The sequence below is a fragment of the Lagenorhynchus albirostris genome, chromosome 7 (genome assembly GCF_949774975.1).
Source record: "Lagenorhynchus albirostris chromosome 7, mLagAlb1.1, whole genome shotgun sequence".
NCBI classification, from domain to species: Eukaryota; Metazoa; Chordata; class Mammalia; order Artiodactyla; family Delphinidae; genus Lagenorhynchus; species Lagenorhynchus albirostris.
The window spans coordinates 84508657-84528945 of NC_083101.1; the positions used below are offsets into that span (position 1 = coordinate 84508657).

Genomic DNA, 20289 nt, shown 5'->3' on the forward strand with positions numbered 1-20289 from the left:
TTTCTTGTTTATGCTTCCTGAGAATCTTAACGCATATAAAACTTTATGCATGAAAACTATGAAAAATCGCTGAAAAAAATGATAGATAATACAAATAAATGGAAAGACATCCTGTGTTCACAAATTGAGACTTAATATTGTTAAAATGTCCATGCTACTCAAAGCAATCTACAGCGTCAGTGCAATTCCTATCAAAATCCCAAAGATATTTGCTGCAGAAATAGAAAAATCTATCCTAAAATTTGTATGGAATCTCAAGGGATCCTGAATAGCCAAAATAATTTTGAAACTGAAAAACAAAGTTGGAGGTCTCACATTCCTGACTTCAAAACTTACTACAAAGCTACAGTGATCAGAACAGTGTGATACTGGCATAAAGACTGACACATAGTCCAATGGAATAGAATAGAGAGCCCAGAAATAAACTACCTATATGGTAAAATAACTTTTGATAAGGATTCCAAGATCATTCAATGGGGGAAAGGGTAGTCTTTTTTAACAGATGGTGATGGGAAAACTGGATATTCACAGGCAAAATGATAAAGCTGGATCTTTATCTTACACCATACATAAATATTAGTTCAAAATGGACTAAGACCTACATATAAGAGCTACATCTATAAAACTCTTAGAAGAAAACCTATGGGAAAAGTTTCATGACATTGGATTTGCCAGTGATCTTTGGAGATATGATACCAAAAACACAGCCAAGAAGAAAAAATAGGCAAATAGGACTTCATCAAAATTAAAAACTTTTGTGTACCAAAGGGAAGAATAAAAAGGCAATTCACAGAATGAGAGGAAATATTTGCAAATTATATATCTGAGAAGGGGTTAATATCTAGAATATATAAAGAACACCTACAACTCGGTAACAAAACCCCCCAAACAACCCAATTAAAAATGGGCAAAGGACTTGAATAGATGTTTCTCCAAAGAAGATACATAGATGGCCAATAAGCACAAAAATATGCTCAACATTACTAATCACAGGGAAACACAACTTAAAACCACAATGAGATATCACTTCACAACCATTAGGGTGGCTATTATTTTAAAAAGCCCCAGAAAATAACAAGTGTTGATGAGGATGTGGTGAAGTTGGAACCCTTGGGTACCACTGGTGAGAAGGTAAAATGGTGCAGGTGCTGCTGGAAATAGTTTGGCAGTTCCTCCAAAATTTAAACATAGAATTACATAAAATGAACATAGCAATTCCATTTCTGGGTATACACCCCAAAGAATTGAAGCAGGGGCTCAAACAGATATCTGTATACTAATGTTCAAAGCAACATTATTCACAATAGTCAAAAGGTGGAAACCACCAAGTGTCCATTGATGGATGAATAAACAAAATATAGTATATCCATACAATGGAATTCCCTCAGCCTTAAAAAAGAAAGAAATTCTGACACATACTACAACATGAATCAAACTTGAAGACATTATGTTAAGTGAAATAAAACAGTCACAAGTACAAATATTGTATGATGCCACTTATATACCTAGAGTAGCCAAACTCATAGGAGTAGAAAGTAGAATGCTGGTTGCCAGGGGCTTGGGGGAGGGAAGAATGGAGAATTATCATTTAATGAGTACAATTTTAGTTTGTGATGTTGAAAAATTCTGCAGATTAATAATTGTGATGGTTTCAAAGTAATGTGAATGTACTTAATGCCACTTACAGCCACTTGGGAAGGCAGTATGGCAGTTTCTTACAAAACTAAACATACTCTTACCGTATGATTCAGCAATCATGCTTCTTGGTATTTCAAATGAGTTGAAAACTTATGTCTATAGAAAAATCTCCACACAGAGGTTTGTAGAAGCTTTATTCATAATTACAAAGACCGAGATGTCCTTTAGTAGGTGAATAGATTAATAAATTGCGGTACATCTAGACAATGGAATATTTTTCAGTTCTAAAAAAAAATGAGCTATCAAGCCATGAAAAGACATGGAGGAATCTTAAATGCATATTCCTAAGGAAATGCACCAATCTGAAAAGCTACATACTGTGTGATTCCAACTAGATGCTATTCTGGAAAAGATAAAACTATACAGACAGTAAAAAGATCAGTGGTTGCTAGAGGTTGGAGGGAGGGAGGGATGAACAGGCAGAGCACAGAGGATTTTTAGGGCAGTGAAAATACTCTATATGATACTATAATTGTGGATTCCTGTCATTACAGATTTGATGAAATGCATAGAATGCACAACACTAAAAGTGAACTGTAGCATAAATGATGGCCTTTGGGTGATGATGATGTGTCAGTGTAGGTTCATTAATTGTAACAAGAGCACCACTCTTTTGAGCGATGTTGATAATGAAGAAGGCTGGGCATGTAGGGAGGCAGGGGGGCGTCTATGGAAAATCTTTATACCTTCCTCTGAATTTTGCTGTGAACCTAAAAATGCTCTAAAACATAAAGTCTTAAAATTAAAAAAAAATTACACAGTTGATTTATGAACCAGAGTCCTCCCAGCTTGGTCAGAATTTTTAAAAAATGGGAGAAGATACATTTTATGGCAGAAGGAGGGAACAGAATAAGACAAAGGGAGAGTCCAGTGAGGAGGATATATCAGAGCTGAAAACACTTGCTCCCTGGGACTTGCTGGGCAGACAAGGATTGTGGAAATGTCTTAGTAGTGCTGGGAGAGGAAGGAGACATTATATTTTCAGGCTTGAGCAAGAAATCTTCCCATACCTCCTAGTAGCACTCAGGTCACTCTTCAGTAGCTGAATGAGAACTGATTTAAAGCCAGGGATACGAAAATTCCCTCCTGTCTTGGGCTGGCTTCCCTACCTCCCACCCGTGACAGTGCCACCCAGTTAGTGAGGGGCTCTGGAACAGGAACATTTTTCTGAAAAGTTACCATTTTTTCTACTCTAGAAAACATAGCCATTGTCCAGTGGACACAGAGCTGGGTGTGTCTTGGGTGAGGGTGTGTGTTGTGGGTATTGCTGTGGTGGTTCCTGGGAGGGCTGGGGAAAGGCCTTGGAAAAGAATTGTTGTGTCTGGGGCATTCATCTGCCTGGGGAAAAATGAGACTGAGAGGGAGAACAAGCTGGGTGGTAGAATGACTGAAAAAGGGGGAAAAAGGAATGATAACAAGAAATAAGCAGTATTTGGGAAGGAAAAAGAATGTCCATATCATATTTAATCATGGCTCTCCCCTGTTACCTCCTGCCTCCACACGGTCTGTCCCAGGCCCATGGCTTTGCATTTGATGGAGTCATTGTGGAGAACACGGGTGCCATCCTGGCAAGGGGGTGTGAATGGGTTTATCTTTAAACACAAAGACAATATCTGCATGGATATTGTCAGATGCAGCATTTCCCTGTTTGGGGAAGCTAATCTTGGTGTCTTCTTCCAGCCACGTTTGTTCACAATGTGATAGGTCTTGTCCTTGGTGATGAGTTTGTCCATCAGGATTGAGGTGCCTTCCTGTGATGTTCATGCACTTCGAGGAGATGTGATAGCTTTCCTCCAGAAACACTCCCAGGAGATGGACCACAGATGGGCCCTGCCCCCATGTGCTGAGCTTTCAGCGAACCTGGGCTTACTTTGGATCCCTCATCAGACCACTGAGCTCAACATAACCAAAGGCACCCAGTAGTTCCTCATTCTCATACACAACCACATTGTCTGAGGTCAAGTATTGTAGGGCCGAGTTAGGTGGATCATTGCAAAGAAGATACTGAAATGATTGGAGTCAGCAAAGGCAAAGGCAAAAGGAGCATGTGGGACCCCAAGAACAGTGTTGAGAAAAAAAGGCACTGAAGCCACCTAAGTGGGTGGTGGAGAGGTGGAGAGTTCAGGGCAGTGTGGCTCATTCTGGCTCCCTCCGACTCTTATCTCACCTAGCTTTTGGATCCTGAGCCCAGAAAAGCAACCTTTAGCTTTTGGAGTGAGAAAGGCTGTAGACAAAGCAAAGCCTACAGTCTAGGAAGATTAATAATCTGACAATACTACAAATTCGTAATGTTATTTGACTCTTACAAATTGCAGTCCAGAGGAACTTTGTTAACAAGTAGGTGAAAAGGGCAGGACTTGAGAAGTCTGGGGACGTGACTCAGGCAAGTGATATTTCTGTGGAGCTGAAGCTCAAGGACTTCAAACCAAGGGAGAGATGGTGGCTTGAAAAGGCTGAGCGCTGGGAATGTAAAATGGTACAGATGCCCTGGAAAATAGTTTGTCAATTTCTTATAGAACTAAACATGCAACTACCATATGCTTTGGCAGTTAGACTCTAGGGCATTCATCCCAGAGAGATGAAAGCTTATGATCACAAAAAAACTTGTGTAACCAAGAGTGGGGTCCGGCTGCTCGCTGCTCGGAAGCCAATAAAGAGGCTGGGTTGGTGGAAAGGAAAGTTTGCTTTATTTTGGATGCTGGCAACCGGTGTGGTGGGTGGGCGGATACTTGTCCAAAGGCCGACTCCCGCCCCTGACAAGCAGGGGGCAAGAGCTTGTATAGACAGAGAGAGGGGGCTACATGTAGAAACAGTATAGTCAGCTCTGACTGTCATCTTGAAACTGGTCATCGGTGGTCTGACCAGTATCATCTTGATTGTGTTAGGTACAGTTAATCTTCAGTTCCAGGGTCTGTCTGTTCCCATTTCTTTGAGGCCAATTCCTGGAATTGTGGCAGCTTGTGTCATGGCTGCTGCCTGGTCATCATGTAATTAACTTCTTCCACCTGCTGGGGGTTTCAGCATCTATAAGACAGCTCACAGGATATGGCTCTGAATATTATCTATAGCCCTAAAGGTGGAACTAAAGGTCCTTGACTATGTTTAATGACAAAACTATTATTGTTTGGTCTCCTTTGACTGTTTCCCTCTGTTTCTGCATTTTCTCACTTCTCTGATTAAACTTATTCTCTGGCTAAATTTTTTCCACAGACAAAAGCAGGCTGAGGACATGGGTGGGGGGAGGGGGAAGGACCATAGGGTCCTGCTGCATTTCACTTGCTCATGACTGTTCATAGCAGTTTTATTGGTAATAGTCAAAAAGTGAAAATAGCGTAGGTATCCTTCAATGGGTAAAAAGTTAAACTGTGGTACTTCCATACCATAGAATACTCCTCAGCAATTAAAAAAAGAAACTACTGATACATGCAACAACTTGAAAAGGAATTATGCTTTGGGTAAAAAGCCATTCCCCGAAAGCTACGTATGGTGTGATTCCATTCATGTAACAAAGTATATGACAAAATTTGCCATATGGAGATGAGATTAGTGGTTGCCAGGTGTTTGGGATGGAGGCGGGGGAGGGTGTGGGTACAAAAGAGCAACACAAAGGATTCAGCTGTTCTGCACAACATTGTAAAGCAACCACACTCCAATAGAAATTAATTTTAAAAAGCATTCAACTGTTCTATATCTTGACTGCAGTGGATACATGAATCTGCACACGTGATAAAACTTCATAGAACTAAATACACACACACACACACACACACACACACACACACACACACACACACTGGTACAAGTAAGACTGGGGAAATCTGCATGAAATGGATAGATTATCAATGTCAATATCCTGGCTGTGATATTGTACTACAGTTTTGTAAGATACTGTTACCATTTGGGGGACACTGAGTGAAGAGTACACAGGATCTCTCTATTATTTCTTAGAATTTCATGTGCACCTACAATTATATCAAAAAAGTTTTAAAAGAGTAAAAAATCAAAAAAGTTTTAAAAGAATGAAAAATCAAAACAAATCGAAAGGCTGAGTGACTGGCCTTGGGCCACACAGCCAGCTGTGCCTGGATCCTAGGTCTTTGCTTTACTGCAGACACATGTAGGAGATGAGTCAGGGAGATAGGATTTACACACGAGGGGCTCATACAGACCAGGGCCAAACAGGAGCTAGTGGGTCCAGGATTCACCCCCAGTCTCCCGCTGCTTCTAACTCTGTTTTGCTTCTTCTCTTCCCCAAATCATGCTCACAAGGAAAATCAAGAAGTTCCCCCAAAGCAGGAAGCTCTTTAACTGAATAGCACTGAGGGAAAAGAGGAAACATTTTCAAATGCTTTGTGCTCAGGCCAAGGGCTCAGAGGGTGGTATGAACGCAGGTACCATTGTTCATCTTGTTCACATGGTGCTTCAGAAGGTGTTGCTGACAACTGACTACAACGGGCATGGGGTTCCCTGCAGTTATACCGCACCAAGCCTCAGAGCCCACACCTAATGTCAGGGGGACATATGCGTGAATGTGCAAACACCCTTAGGGTGGATACAGCACGATTGAATCAGGGTCTGTTCCTTGCTGGGAAGGATACGGCCTGGGATGGGGCTGATTATTCATAACTCACAGTCAGAGGAAAGGCAATTCAGTGTTGGAGAGAATGACAATCCCTCTGTAGGGATTCATGGTCTAGTTACTTACTCTGCTTTCAGTAATTTATATTTGTGGCCAGGGGTGACTCCAGAGGTTGAAAGGTAATTTGAAAAGCCATCCCCTCTTCCCGGAAGTTCTGGGTTTCTGGTCCCTGAGATGGTTGATGGTTTTTGGGTTTCCTGACCCCAGACTAAAGTTGCTAGGCATCTGTTCCACACCGTGATCCAGGTGTTTCTGGAGATGGAGGTCTGGCTGGGAAATTTGGCTTGGTGGAGGGGAAGTTGCCTAAGGTGTACAGTGGCTCCAGGGACAAGAGGAAAGGAAGATGGAGATGAATTCCAATGGGGCAGAGTCCTGTGTGCAAGTGCCCACCGAGGCAGCTGGCTTCTGATGGGGTGAGCTGATGTGCTTGCTGGAGGACTACACCAGGCACCTGAGTCTGGAGCGTAGAGGTAGGGATGGAGCCTTGTGTTTCGGGGAACCATTGGATGTTAAGGGCAGAAGACGTGGTTTATTGGTTTAAACCAAAAAGGGGAAGTCCTGATTCATGTAACTGACAAGTTTGGGATTAGGGTTGCAATGAAGAGCTCACTCGAAGTCGTCAGGATTCAGTTTCCCTCTAATTCTTGGCTGAATTCTTCCGAGTTTCTTAATTTTCAGGTGTCACGTGGTAAAAGGATGTAAGCCAGCAACCTCAGAGGTAGACTCCCCAGGTTCAGTTGCAATGGAAAGTGTACCTCTGCCACACGAGTTCCTGTAAGTGTCTCTCTGCTCCTTTTGGGCTGGACTTCAGGGTTGCCAGATTTAACAAATAAATACATGGGACAATCAGCTGTTTTTGAATTATTTCTAATTGGCAATGAGATGAAAAGATATTGCATGGGACGTAATTATTCTATTTGTTGTTTATCTGAAATAAGGTGTACCTAACTTACATACCTCTTTTGTTAATTATATTTCTCTGGTGATTTAACTTTCCATAATAGTTCCTTGTTCTGCAGAATTTGCTGATGGAATTACTTGCAGTTAGAGTCTATTTACACTGGAACATAGATTATACAGTGGTCACATCCACTTTACTTCCTTCTTTTGTCCACTGGTCATTTATTAGTAAGACAACAGCCTCAACATTAACATTATGAGCCGGTACACTGACCACGCACTTGCATAAAGTTAACAATTCTAAGAATTGCTCTTCAGATCTATCGGAATACATAATAACATTTTTCATGGCGTACCTTGCTTTTCCATTCTTCAAGATTACATTTGCGTCTGTTGCTTAGCAACTTAAAAAATTGTTATATCCTTTTTAATTTTTAATTGAAGTATAGTTGATTTACAATAGTATATTAGTTTCAGTTGTACAGCATAGCGATTCAGTATTTTTACAGTTTATATTCAATTAAAAGTTATTATAAGATAATGGCTAGAATTGCCTGTGCTGTACAATATATCTTGGTTGCTTCTCTGTTTTATACATAGGAGTTTATATCTCTTAATCCCATACCCCTAATGTGCCCCCCCACTCCCCTCTTCCCACTGATGTAGTTTGTTTTCTATACTTGTGAGTCTGTTTCTGTTACGCTATATAATTTCATTTGTACTATTTTTTAGACTCCAGATATAAGTTTATCGTACAGTATTTGTCTTCTTCTGTCTGACTTATTTCACTAAAAATAATATCCTCTAGGTCCATCCACATTGCTGCAAATGGCAGAGTTTCATTCTTTCCTATGGCTGAGGAATATTCCTATATATATATCCACGTATCCATTTGTCTGTTGATGGGTACGTGGGTTGCTTCCAAGTCTCGGCTATTGTAAATAAGTGCTGCTATGAACATGAGAGTGCGTGTATCTTTTTGAATTAGTGTTTTCATTTTTTTCCAGATATATACCCAGGAGTGGAATTGCTGGATCATACGGTAGTTCTATTTTTAGTTTTTTGAGGAACCTCCATAGTGTTTTCCATAGTGACCGCACCAATTTACATACCCACCAACAGTGTACAAGGGTTCCCTTGTTTCTACATCCTCACAAACACTTGTTATTTGTAGACTTTTTGATGATAGCCATTTTGACAGGTATGAGGTGATAATCTCATTGTAGCTTTGATTTGCATTTCTCTAATAATTAGTGATATTGAGCATCTTTTCATTTGCTTGTTACTTGAAGGGATACATTTTCCATCAATTCTTTTCTTAAACACATTTAACGAGTTTCTTTAAGCAGTGAAGTACTTCAACAAAATGGTTTGCTTTTTCTTCAATTTGCATATTCTTGTTGCTAAAGAGATACTGAAAACTGTGAACAACAAATAAGTAGGCTTTACTCAAATGGATTATATAAAAGTCAACAAGAAATTTGGGGTCTCTCCTTCAGAATTAAGGTATGATTCCAGTGCTTCAAATAAACTAAAGATTCTATCCACTGTTATTTGTTAAAGAAGGCCAATGGGTTTTTGAATGAGAGCAAATTTGAAGAGTACTAAAGGCCAACAAAATTACAAAACTCCTTTAATCATTCTGTTCAAACTGTATAAATGCTGAAATAAGAGAACATTCAATGGACAGCAAAAGAAATTGATGTCAAGAAAGGACACCAGATGCTGTTTGAGCAGCATTATGTAAAACATGGGCAAAACAGCCAACACCTTCCATAGAACCACCTACGCTACACTCAACTTTGAGTGTTTTGTTTGTATCTTTACTTGAACGAACATGCACCAAAATTTGTATGTTATCTCCACCAAAAGCAGTACCATTGTTTTTTTCATTCACTCCTAACTCAATAAGTGAGTCTCTGCAAAACTTTGCTGCCATTTCTAAAGTATCATATGGAAGGGACTTTACTCTCAATGGCCTTATACTCAAAACTTGTTCACGAGAAAAATATTGCACAAGGGAAATTTTTTCTGCATTGTGATTACTAGTATCCAAGGCTGTGACATAAAAAAGTGAAGGGTTCAGATTTTTGATAATCTCTGTAATAGTAAATGGAGCTAGTACACTTTTATTATTGCGGTAGATTTCGTCTTGGCGCTTGAAAATTTGCTTGCGTTTTGGAATTAGAAACTACTTCTGGTAGCAAGACACTTGGTCATTTGACCTGAAAGACTGACAATATATTATGTAGAAGGCCATTGCAACATCTGCTGCAATTATTTGATCTTCATCATCTGAATTTCTCTTAATCAAAAAACCTGTCATTTTATTACTTTCTTTGGTACTAGTTGGAGAAATCATGCATCTCTTACGCTTACTGTTAGGATATGCCAGCTTACATCTGACTTTCATATTGAATGACTTTGAAACTGAATGAATAATCATATGCCACACAAAAAGCTTCAAAAAGACCTTTCCCTCATTTCCACTGTTCAGAAAATTCACCGTGAAATTTATATTTTTGCTTTGGCACTTGGGACTTCAAATACACGTAAATAAACAATATATCTATATAATAGCAACCATCACAATCATGAAAAAGATTGAATTTGGTAATCTCACGGCAGTTTCAGTGTGTCTTTCACAAGTCCAAACCCATAACTAACTGCAAGCTGGTTGAACCATCGAAAGGATTGGAAACTTCTGGACTAACAATAAAGTGAACTCGATATTGGTACAAAAAGGGTGAACTTTACATTTGCCTGCAAAGTATAGGCTTGAAAGTTTCAGTCTCTGAAGAAAGCCAGAGCTGACCCTATGTGAGGTTTTTGGAAAGCCTGGTGTTCAAGGAGTGGTGGGCTGTCAGAAATAGGTGTTTGGGGACTAATGGCCTTTCCGTGGTGACAGTATGGTTACTGGCGTTAGGGGACTGCTGACCCACTGACTCAGAAGCACAGCTCGATGAGTGAGGCTGTTGGTGACTGACTGATTTTTAGAGTGTGTGTACTGATTCAAATTTATCTCTACTTAATAATGGTTACTTGTTCACGACTTGGAACTTTAATAGTCTCGTTCTTTCTTCAATATGAAAAATGTGTACTTCTATTTCTCAGTCTCTGTGTTTGGTCTTCCCTCAGCCAAACCTGCAGGAGAGACCATGGAGGACCATGGAGGATTGTCCAGATCTTTACCTATGGAGGTATGATTTTCAGTCAGTGCTGCCATTTACCATGGTGAGAAAATAGCTCTAAATGTCAAATTGTTGCAATTCATTTAAAACCAAAAATCTGTGTTCTGGCCATTTAGGGCATTCTGACAAAGTCAGTACAGGATGAAGATCAAAATTATTTACTAGAGGACATGCCTGTCTGTACAGGATGCCTGGCAACCCTAGCTTCCCCCAGAGTATCACTAAGTGCGATTAAATATCACTTCCGGGCTTCCCTGGTGGCGCAGTGGTTGAGAGTCCGCCTGCCGATGCAGGGGACACGGGTTCGTGCCCCGGTCTGGGAAGATCCCATGTGCCGCAGAGAGGCTTGGTCCGTGAGCCATGGCCGCTGAGCCTGCGTGTCCGGAGCCTGTGCTCCGCAACGGGAGAGGCCTGCGTAACGCAAAAAAAAAAAAAAAAAAAATCACTTCCTATATCTAACAGCCATTTCTGTTCATTTTGTGTAAATACCCTGTTGACACCTTTGCCCACTTTTCCATATTGTCTTATTTATTATATTTCTGGATCTCTTTATGTAATATTAAAGAAAATAGCTTTTTTAATGCACTATGACTTGTGCATATTTTTCTCAATTATTATTTGTCTTTTTGCTTTACTTTTAGTGTTGTTTGCTAAACTGAAGTTTCTGAATTTTATGTTGTCAATTTATTACCTTTTCCTTACTGGTTTTCAAATTTTGAGTAATTTTTACAAAGGCCACTTGCAATCCAAAGTTATAAAAATGTTCTACTGTCTGGTAGTGTATGTCCTCTCTTATTACCTTTCCTTTTTAGAGTTTTTCAGGCATTTTAATTTATTTTTTCTATATTAACTCTAGAGTTAGCCTGTCTAGCTTCAAAACAAAGCAAAGTAAGACAAAACAAAGACCAAAATCTTTTGTATGTTACACTGAATTTAAGAATCAGCTTGGGAGGAGCGTCACCTTTGTGATGCTGTGTCTTCCTTCCCAAGGAAGTGGTATGCCTCACAAGTTTTTCCACATCTTTTATTTTGTACCTTAATGGTGTTTTAATGTTTTCTTAAACATAACCCACATTTAATATTAAGTTTATTCCTATATATTTAATCTTTTTGGTTGCAATTATAGTTCTTTTCACTTAATCTTCCAACTGCATTCTTTATATATTTGAAAGCCATCGCTTTCTGTATAATAACTTTGTATCCCACTACTTTATTAAATTCCTTTTATTGTTTATAATCATTGCTAATTTGATAATCGGGGGTTATTCAGATATGTAATCATAACTTCTGCATATGTTGCTAGTTTCCCGCCTCTTTTCAACTTCTTATTTAATTACACTGGTGAATACTGCTAATACAGAGAGAAATGTTATTGGTAGTAGTGCATGTAACAGTTACCTATTGCCACTATAATACTTCAGAACAAACTATCCCAAAACTAGAGGCTTGAAACAGCAACGTGTCATGGCTGCTCACATGTCTACAAGTTGCCTGACAGTTCCGGATAGGCTGGGTTCCACTCTGTGTTTTTAGTCAACATAGATGGTCAAAGATGGCCTTATCTGGGAATGTTTATATATAACTCAGATCCCCTCCTCGTGGCCAAAAGGTGTGGCCCATTTATTTTGTACCAGGAATTGGCCCAAGTGACGCAGTAGATGTTTGTGGATAAAAGAATGAAGTTGGTTTACTAAAAACAAATAATTCTGATACCCCTGAGGAAGAAATGGGTCTGACGAGTTTTCCTTTGAGCTAAACGCTCACAGTTGCCACATAGAACTTGGGTTTACTAGAGAACTAAGGTAAACCTGTTGGCAGGATGGGCTGCTTATGTACTGATGTATAGCTCTCTTATCTCGCTCAGAAGCTCTCAACCTCTGCCCAAAACATGAGACCACATACTGAAATGTTTTCAATCTTCAAAAATATTTTCTTCTATAAAAAATATCTTAAAGATCATGAGGGTTATCACAGGCAGAGCTGAAGCTGGTGCAGTTTCCTTTTCAGACACCTTCTCTGTGAGTACAAATAAACTTCCAAAGTGTTTCTCTCCACTTAAAATTTTTTGCTTCCAGGATAGAAAATGAACTGAGAAAAAGGTGTTTACTGAGGTGTTTTCACTAAAGGAATAAGCCAGATACATTTTCTACTCTGCATGTCAGATGCACAGAATCTCCGAAACTAAAAACTTGGATACGTTAATAATGCAAACTCTGGCTTCAGTTACTCATTGTCCTTGCATTTCCCTGTGTGTTTGGTAAATGTATGGCTAAGGAAAACTGGTCACGTTTTGATAGAATGGCTCAAGGGTCTCTTGGGACCTTGTGCTCTGCCAGATCTCACACAAGACATGGAGGTTAATTAATTTCCTTCCTTAATTCCATCCCCATGTGACACATCTGGAGACAGTTATACGTGATCTGCATGTGTCTGTGTAGATGAAATAACAACCATGGCCGAGGTGCATAAGGACTCATGTGAATAGGGTTAATTTAGAAATCAAAATAAAACAGTAACTTGAAGGTATGAATTACCATAAAGTTATTCCATTAGTGTGGAATGACCTATGCCATAGGGAATGATGGTCTTGAGACATCCTTAAATTTCTAGCTTGTACATCAAATTTAGTTTTGAGATATACATGAGTTACAAACTCTGTGACTTGGTAGAGAACCACATACTAAAAGAAAATTAAGAATTACAATCACCTTTCTCTTGAAATGTGTTAATTAGGGCTTGCTTCATGGGTGGCAAAAGGGAGTAATAGGGAGATGGTTAATTCAGTTTGAGGAATGAAGAGAGGCCAAAAATAGGAAAAGGAATCATGAGATCAAAATGAGGAAAAACAGGGCTGGAATGGGGAGTAGAGTGTGAAGCACGTGGGAAAAGTGGTTCTAGATGAATGAGGAATAATGGTACCAGAACGATGCCTGGTTTAGGTGGCATGGAGAGAAGGCTCTTATGTCATTGACAGCAGGGCACAGCACAGGGCTTGATACAGTAAAGGAAATGAGTAGGAGGAGATAGATATTAATTGGCAATTATTTTTCAAATTTGTGGCAATAGAGAGGCACTAGTAATCAAAGGCATAGGTTACCAGCATTAGGTATTGTCTTAAAATAAAGTGTAAACTGGCAGTTAAAAATGGCATTTATTTTTACCTTGTGTGTGATTATTGTTGATCATTTTCCCATATATTTGCTGGTAATTTATCTTTTTTATTTTATGAATTTTTATAATTTTTTTCTGCTTGTTTTCAGTACATACTAGACAAATTTAGTTTCAAAATGGAAGTAGCTTTATTATCTTTGCCAATAATAAATAAAATAATAAAAATTATACCTGTAACATAAAAATTCAGATTTTTATCAAAGGAGAGAGAAATAAAAATCAATCATAATTCCACCACTAAGAGAATAAATATTGTTCTTAATAATGATATATTATTATTGTTTTAAATAACTATTTTTATAACATTTATGAAAATTAGATTTAATAAAATTTTTTTATTGTGGTAAAATATACATAACATAAAATTTGCCATTTTAGCCATTTTTGAATGTAAAATTTAAGGGCATTAAGTACATTAACACTATTGTGCAAACATGATATGTTTTCCCTGAATTATTTTACTTACACTGATAGCTTCTCATGCAAAAAATAAAGGCACGATTCTTTAAAGGCTCCCTACGGTTGCATTGTAGAGCTGGCCTATTGATGGACATTTCGATGTTTCTAATATATTTAGCTGTTAAAAACAATGTTGTGATGAACATTCTTACATCATTATTTATACAGTTTTGCAGACCTGTCTATTTACTTTCGAATGAACCCCTAGAGGATGAATGGCTGGATTGCACAGTAATCATATTTATAATGCATTTGACACATATTATCAGATTAGCTTCCAGAAATGCCATATCAGTTACACTCCTACCAGCAGGAAATGAGAGTATGGGACAATATTTTATTGTTTTTTGTATACTTTTGGTGTTTGAATTTTTTATAGAGTTAACATAATATTTTTTAACACCATTATCTGTCATACATTTGTACTTTGCTTTCTGACTTTTACATTGCTTTTTCTCTAGTTTTAAACACTTATCTATCTAGAATTTATTTTGATATATGGTTTGAGAAAATAAGCCAAATTGGTCTCCTTCCACTAAATTGCTAAGCAATTGTTACAAAATTTATTAGATACGCCACTCCCCATTTCATTTGTGATGCCTAGTCTATCACACATTTTATTGATAAAATGACTGTATTTTCATTTTTAGCATGTAACAACACAAAACAGGGTTCCTATTAAATCATTTAATATTCTTGTTTTGTCCAAATGCCAGAAGTTTCAAGTTGTTAAAAGTTTATTGTATTACCCACTTCTATTTTATTATATTCCAAGGATACCATCATTCCTCTCAGAGAACAGCCCAATTTTGTCATGGACAGTGATAGTAAAATAGGATTTGCTTCAGTTAACTACCTCACGACTGTTCCTTGGAGTACTCTTGCTTTAGTAAGAGGTGTGAGAGACACTGTGGTCTAATGGTGTAGAACACTTAAAAAATTTGGATGCATGAAGTAATAGCTCTTGTATATTTAACACTGTTAAATTATTTATAATAATCAGTAGGATTACTCATAAGTAATGAAAATAAGGCAAAGTTTCCACTAAATCATATGGTCTGTTTGGGTGTAATAGGGAAGAACAAATCTAACTCCATATTGGGTCTGTTTCTTTTACTTTAACCTTTGTATTCTATTGCTTTTGCTACAAGTTAAGAATATTGCCTATAGCCTGAAATATACAGGATAGCCCATTCACAAGCCTCTGACCTTTAAAGGTATAACACTTTTCCATTCATATAGAGATAAAAAGTTGCAGAACAGAGGATAAATTGTTGGAGGTTTACAGGAACATCCTGACCTGACCTACGTGGACAGCTGCAAGAACAAAGGATTCTGACACCAAGAAGTCTGCAACAACCAACCACACCCTCTCCCCTGTTAGTATAAAGGAAGCCTGAATTCTAACTTGGGTAAGATGGTTCTTTGGGACACTAGAATACCATTTTTTTGGTCTGCCGGCTTTCTGAATAAAGTCGCTATTCCTTGCCCCAACAACTCATCTCTTGATTTATTGGCCTGTCGTTCAGCAAGCAGTATGAGCTTGGACTCCGTAACATGTGTTGGTTGATATTCTGTTGCCTATTCATCTATTGCCTATCCACTCATCCTTCCATCCATTCTCTACCTACTTCCAAAAACTACTCAAGATGGTCTTGATATATTAAGACAGTTTTTTGAATTGTGGTTTGTAGATATTTGTATTAAAATAACTCCAGGTACTCTTTCAAAATGTAGATTCTTGAGCCCCACCATGAAGCAACTATATTAGGATCTCTGGGGGTGGTGCCTGAGCACCTACCTAGCAGCGTCCCCTACACCACGTGATTCTGGTGCGCCTTAAAGTTTGTGGACACCAGAGACTATTGGGATATTGGAGTGTGGAAATTTGATACTCCAACCAAGTTAATTAACCTCTGTATGGAACACAGTGGTTGCTCTAATTCTGTGGTTATTTTTTCAACCATCTGTTGTGTTTTTATTACTGGGAGTCATGTGAAAAATGTTGCCCACCCTCATATGTTATTACATAGCTTTGGAAATTCCTTCATCCCAATCCAGTGTTTTTCTCTAAGAAAAGAAACAATGTAGGGAAGGAAAACATCTGAATAGCAACACACATTTATTTTTCAAGACAAGTTTTGAAGAAAATTATCAGGTGTTTTCAAAAGCAACACTTTTGCCCTGAAGGCAAAGGGCAAAAACTTGGATCTTTTGCGCCTCCTAATCCCACTGGAAGAATCCACAAATGTGTGCACTTTATTAGGGGGTGCTATGGGTAGTAGTATTTTCCTAACTCAAAAGGTAAGAGTCACCAGGGTTAATTGCCAAAGATACAGATTCCAGAGCTCTACCACAAAGATGCTGAATCAGAATCTCCAGGAGAGTGGACTGAGAATCGGATTTTAAACAAATATCCTGGATGATTCTTCTATTCAGGCATATTTGCTTTCAGAGCTAGTTATATGTGGGTTTAAATCCTCACTCTGTTACCTTAGCTTGGTGATCCTTGGCAAATTACTGCTCAACTTCTCCAAGCCTCAGTTTCTCCATTTATAAAACTGAGATGCTTTTTTACTCGGGGGTCTTGTAAGAAGGAAATAAACTAATAGTAGGTTAAGCTGCCAACACAGTTTCTAACATGTACTCAGGGTTTAAGATTTGTTACTTCCCATCCTACTCCCCTTAGAATGATTATGTTTGTTCAAATCCTATCGATGTTTTAGGAATTTATGATTGACCTTTATGCAAAATAATCCAGACTAGCTTGCTGGCAGGGAAGCATATGGCAAAACCACAGAAGGAAACTTCTCCCTGTAGATCTGAGCTCTGGTTTTTAAATTGTGGTCCATGCATCTGAATCACCTATGATTCGCTTTAAAAATAATTAAATCAATAAACTAGGTTCCTGGCTCTCATTCCATACTCATCAAATCAGAAACTCTAGGACAGGATCTATGATCAGCTTTTTAAAGCACTCTTGGTAATCCTTACATATCTGAAAGTTGAGAAGCAGAGAGAAAAAGCTCTTAATAATCAGAAGGACCTCCTTCCAGAGAGCCTCCAGAGTCAGTGTCTGACATCCCAGTGTCTGTGCCATAGCCCATCTCATTCCTTCCTGGTAGGCAGTCTCCTTTGTCACACTGGCTCCACAGCCCTTGCTTAACTGTGCCCGGCCCTGGGATGTTCAGAGGACACCACCATTCCAGCTGCAGCGGAAAAGAAATTTGATCTAACATTTCCTGCTATGCCTCTGGTTTCCATGGCCTTGTTTCCTGGTCTCCATCCACCCTCTCTCCTGTCAGCGAGGGCTGTGACTTGTGCACAACTGCTGGGTTGTATCATCTCCGGTTGACACGGGTCCTTCTGGGAGTGCTGGCTTAGAAGACCACCTTTGTTGCAAAGTCGTCTAAGAAACATGATTCCATAAACAAAATGCTGAAAGTACAGCATGTCCTGAGGGCTGCTTTGCAGAAGTGACAGGTGGTGACTAGGCTGAGCCCAGAGATGTTTGAATATTCCAAGAACAAGTGTCCAGTCTTGGTCTCTCCTAGCCTCTCAGTTTTCCAATGACATTGGCCTCAATGTCTGAAGATAGGGAGCACCTCGGATTCTAGATTTGTTCTAGTTTCAGGGATGCTCAGCTTGTCTGCTGACTTCAAAATCAGAAGTCTCTGTTCCTTTAAACTCAAGCTCCTGGGCCTGTGTTCTGGCCAATAAGCTAATAGGTGAGAACAGGTTCAAGCTCAGAGATGGAGCTTTGCCTCTTCCATGGCTATGCACATAGGTTAGTGGTCAAGGAAGCCCCACCCAGAATGTACTAGGAGAGATCCAAACAGATGAGGGGCTGAGCTTCCCAGAACTCAGGGTGACCTTGAAGTTAGTGTTCAGGTTTGTACTTTTAAGAGAGTACAAGGGGAGTAAAGAGGGAGAGGCTCTGCCCTTATCTTAGAACATAGGTCTCTCCTTCTCAGCCGTCTCTGAGTGGAGATAAAGAGTGATTTATGGCAAACAATATTTGAACAGCATTCCTCATCCTGGCTTTTAATTAAAGGGATCTATGAAAGATCACCATTAACTCAGGTCTCCACAGCCAAAAATGATTCACACAACTGAAAACAAAAACAAGGTTCCAGCAGAGCTCCCCCTTTACCAAATTTATCCATGCTAGTTCTCTATGCTGCTGCTTTTTATTTGATAAGTCTGTTCTAATGTTAATAATTCTGGTATCCAAGAAACACATGTTGTTGAGTCAAATGCCTTAACAAATTGATGATCCCAGTTTCCTGTGGATTATTTTTCAGGCATGAGAAATTAATTGTCCAAGCATAATCCCATGGTTCAGCTGGAGATTTAGCAAGGTTTCCCTAGAAAGTTCTCAAGGAAATCCCAGATATAGATGGCGTCAAGGTGGGGAGGCAGATTTGTGATGGAGTTTGGTGTGCAGGATGTTTATTAAGGAGTGTCCTTGGGAAGGGGAAGCGGATCGGGGTGGGCAGAATGCAGGCACACGGCAGTCTCAGCTGATTCCATGGGAGCTGATTCTGGAGCTAGAATGGCCCTTCAGAGTTGCCCCAAGTTGGGCTGAGATGGATCAGTGGTTAGGTATGGGCCGCCCCTGGGAGGGGTGTGACTTGGATGAGCCAGCTTCTGCAGCTGAGGCAGTCCTGGGAGAGGCTGATGGTAAAGGCTTTGAGCCAACAGCACGCCCAGTGGCTGAGACCAGTCCTTCATGGCAGGGGGCCTGCTGGGCGCATCTTTATGTCCATGGTGCTCTATCCACATGCCAATAACACCCACTAGAAATACCTCAGTGTGATTTTGCACCACTCCCTACTTTGCTTTGGGGATCTCCCTCTTTCTCCCTCTCTTGTTATCTTCTCTAGCTCTTTGTTTTATTCTCTCTCCTACCTTTCAAGATAATTCTCCACCCAGCTTCTACCATTAACGTCTGTGTTAGCATTCAGTGTCTCCATCCCCATTGGTCCCTGGTTTGAGAGTCATTTTTTGAGCTTTGACCCAAATCCCTGCGTTCTGCTTTATGGCCTCAGGAGTATGTGCCACACCCACATCTTCTTCTGACAAAGCCGTCACCCTTTCTGTGTGTCTTAGTCTCCTTCTACAAAAAGAGAACACTAAAACCCAGCTTGGATTTGAAATGAGGCAGCGACCCAGAGACCATGTATTGTCTTTGATTCTTAGCTTTGTCATTTCCATTGAGAAAGCCCCTCAAGGTTGGGTTGGGATCCATCCTCAGATGTTTATACGTCACCTAGTTCCCAGTCTTTGGCCCTCCTAAAAATGAGCTGGCTACCCATTAAGGGTAGCAGCAGAGCTCATATCCATGAATTTTTGAGGGAATGTTACTGAGCATCCTTTACTACCCAAGACTTGTAGATCTGGAAGGAGCTTAGCCCCTACTATTGCAGTCTCAGCAATAGCAGCTGCTTTGTATTTTCCACTCAGATTCAGCTGAAACTCATCGGAAATCAGATCTGATGAGGGCCTTACTTCTGATGACTACACTAACCTCATCTGATCAGATTTCCAGTTAGTCAAGATGGTTGCTGAGTCCTTTGTCCTGTTGTTTCCTTGAGACCAATTTGGAATGGTGGTGCTTCATGAATAATCCATGGGCATTAACCGGTTGCACACATAGGGCATTTCTACTGTGTCTTTGCCATGGAATTTCAGATGGTTCTGACGTAATTCATAAGTAATCAGGAAGAGCCAGGCTCTGATTTAAAGTATCTAGAGACCTTTGAGGGTCCTTTCAAGTTTCCAAAGGAAAGGCACGCTATTAACTATGAGTGGTCCTAACAGGGATATTTCCCCTGGAGAGTCTTTAATGTCACAGTTGGCAGTATTACAGGGACAAAGAATATATAAGGATGCTTCTCAAATTATTTGGAAAAAACTTGATGCCAGCTTCTTTTGGTTTCTGTTGTTGCCTTAATCACCAAGTTGTGTCGGTTAAAACAAAAGCCATAATTAAATTGAACCCAGTTTTGGGGGAAAAATTGGGCAACTCTTTGCTTTAAACAGAAGCAGGTGGTGTTGGAATGTTCAGTGGAAGTGAGCTGTGAGGAGGCAATGCAGATTTTTTCATTGAAAACAGTTAGAAATACTTGTAGTTTTTTGTGCCAGGCTGTGATCAAGATATATACATATATATCTTAATTTTATGTATATATGTATATATATATATGTGAAACTGAGATCTATCTACCT

General features: G+C 39.5%; 1 long non-coding RNA gene across 1 annotated transcript in view; it reads left to right on the plus strand.

Annotated features, from left to right (window-relative positions):
• Positions 1 to 15486, plus strand: part of LOC132523764 (uncharacterized) — a 104480-nt gene extending 88994 nt beyond the window's left edge. Inside the window, exons 3-4 of the long non-coding RNA XR_009541644.1 lie at positions 10376 to 10437; positions 15301 to 15486. This is a non-coding gene — a long non-coding RNA (uncharacterized LOC132523764). The remainder of the gene's footprint in view (positions 1 to 10375; positions 10438 to 15300) is intronic.
• The last annotated feature ends 4803 nt before the right edge of the window (positions 15487 to 20289 follow it).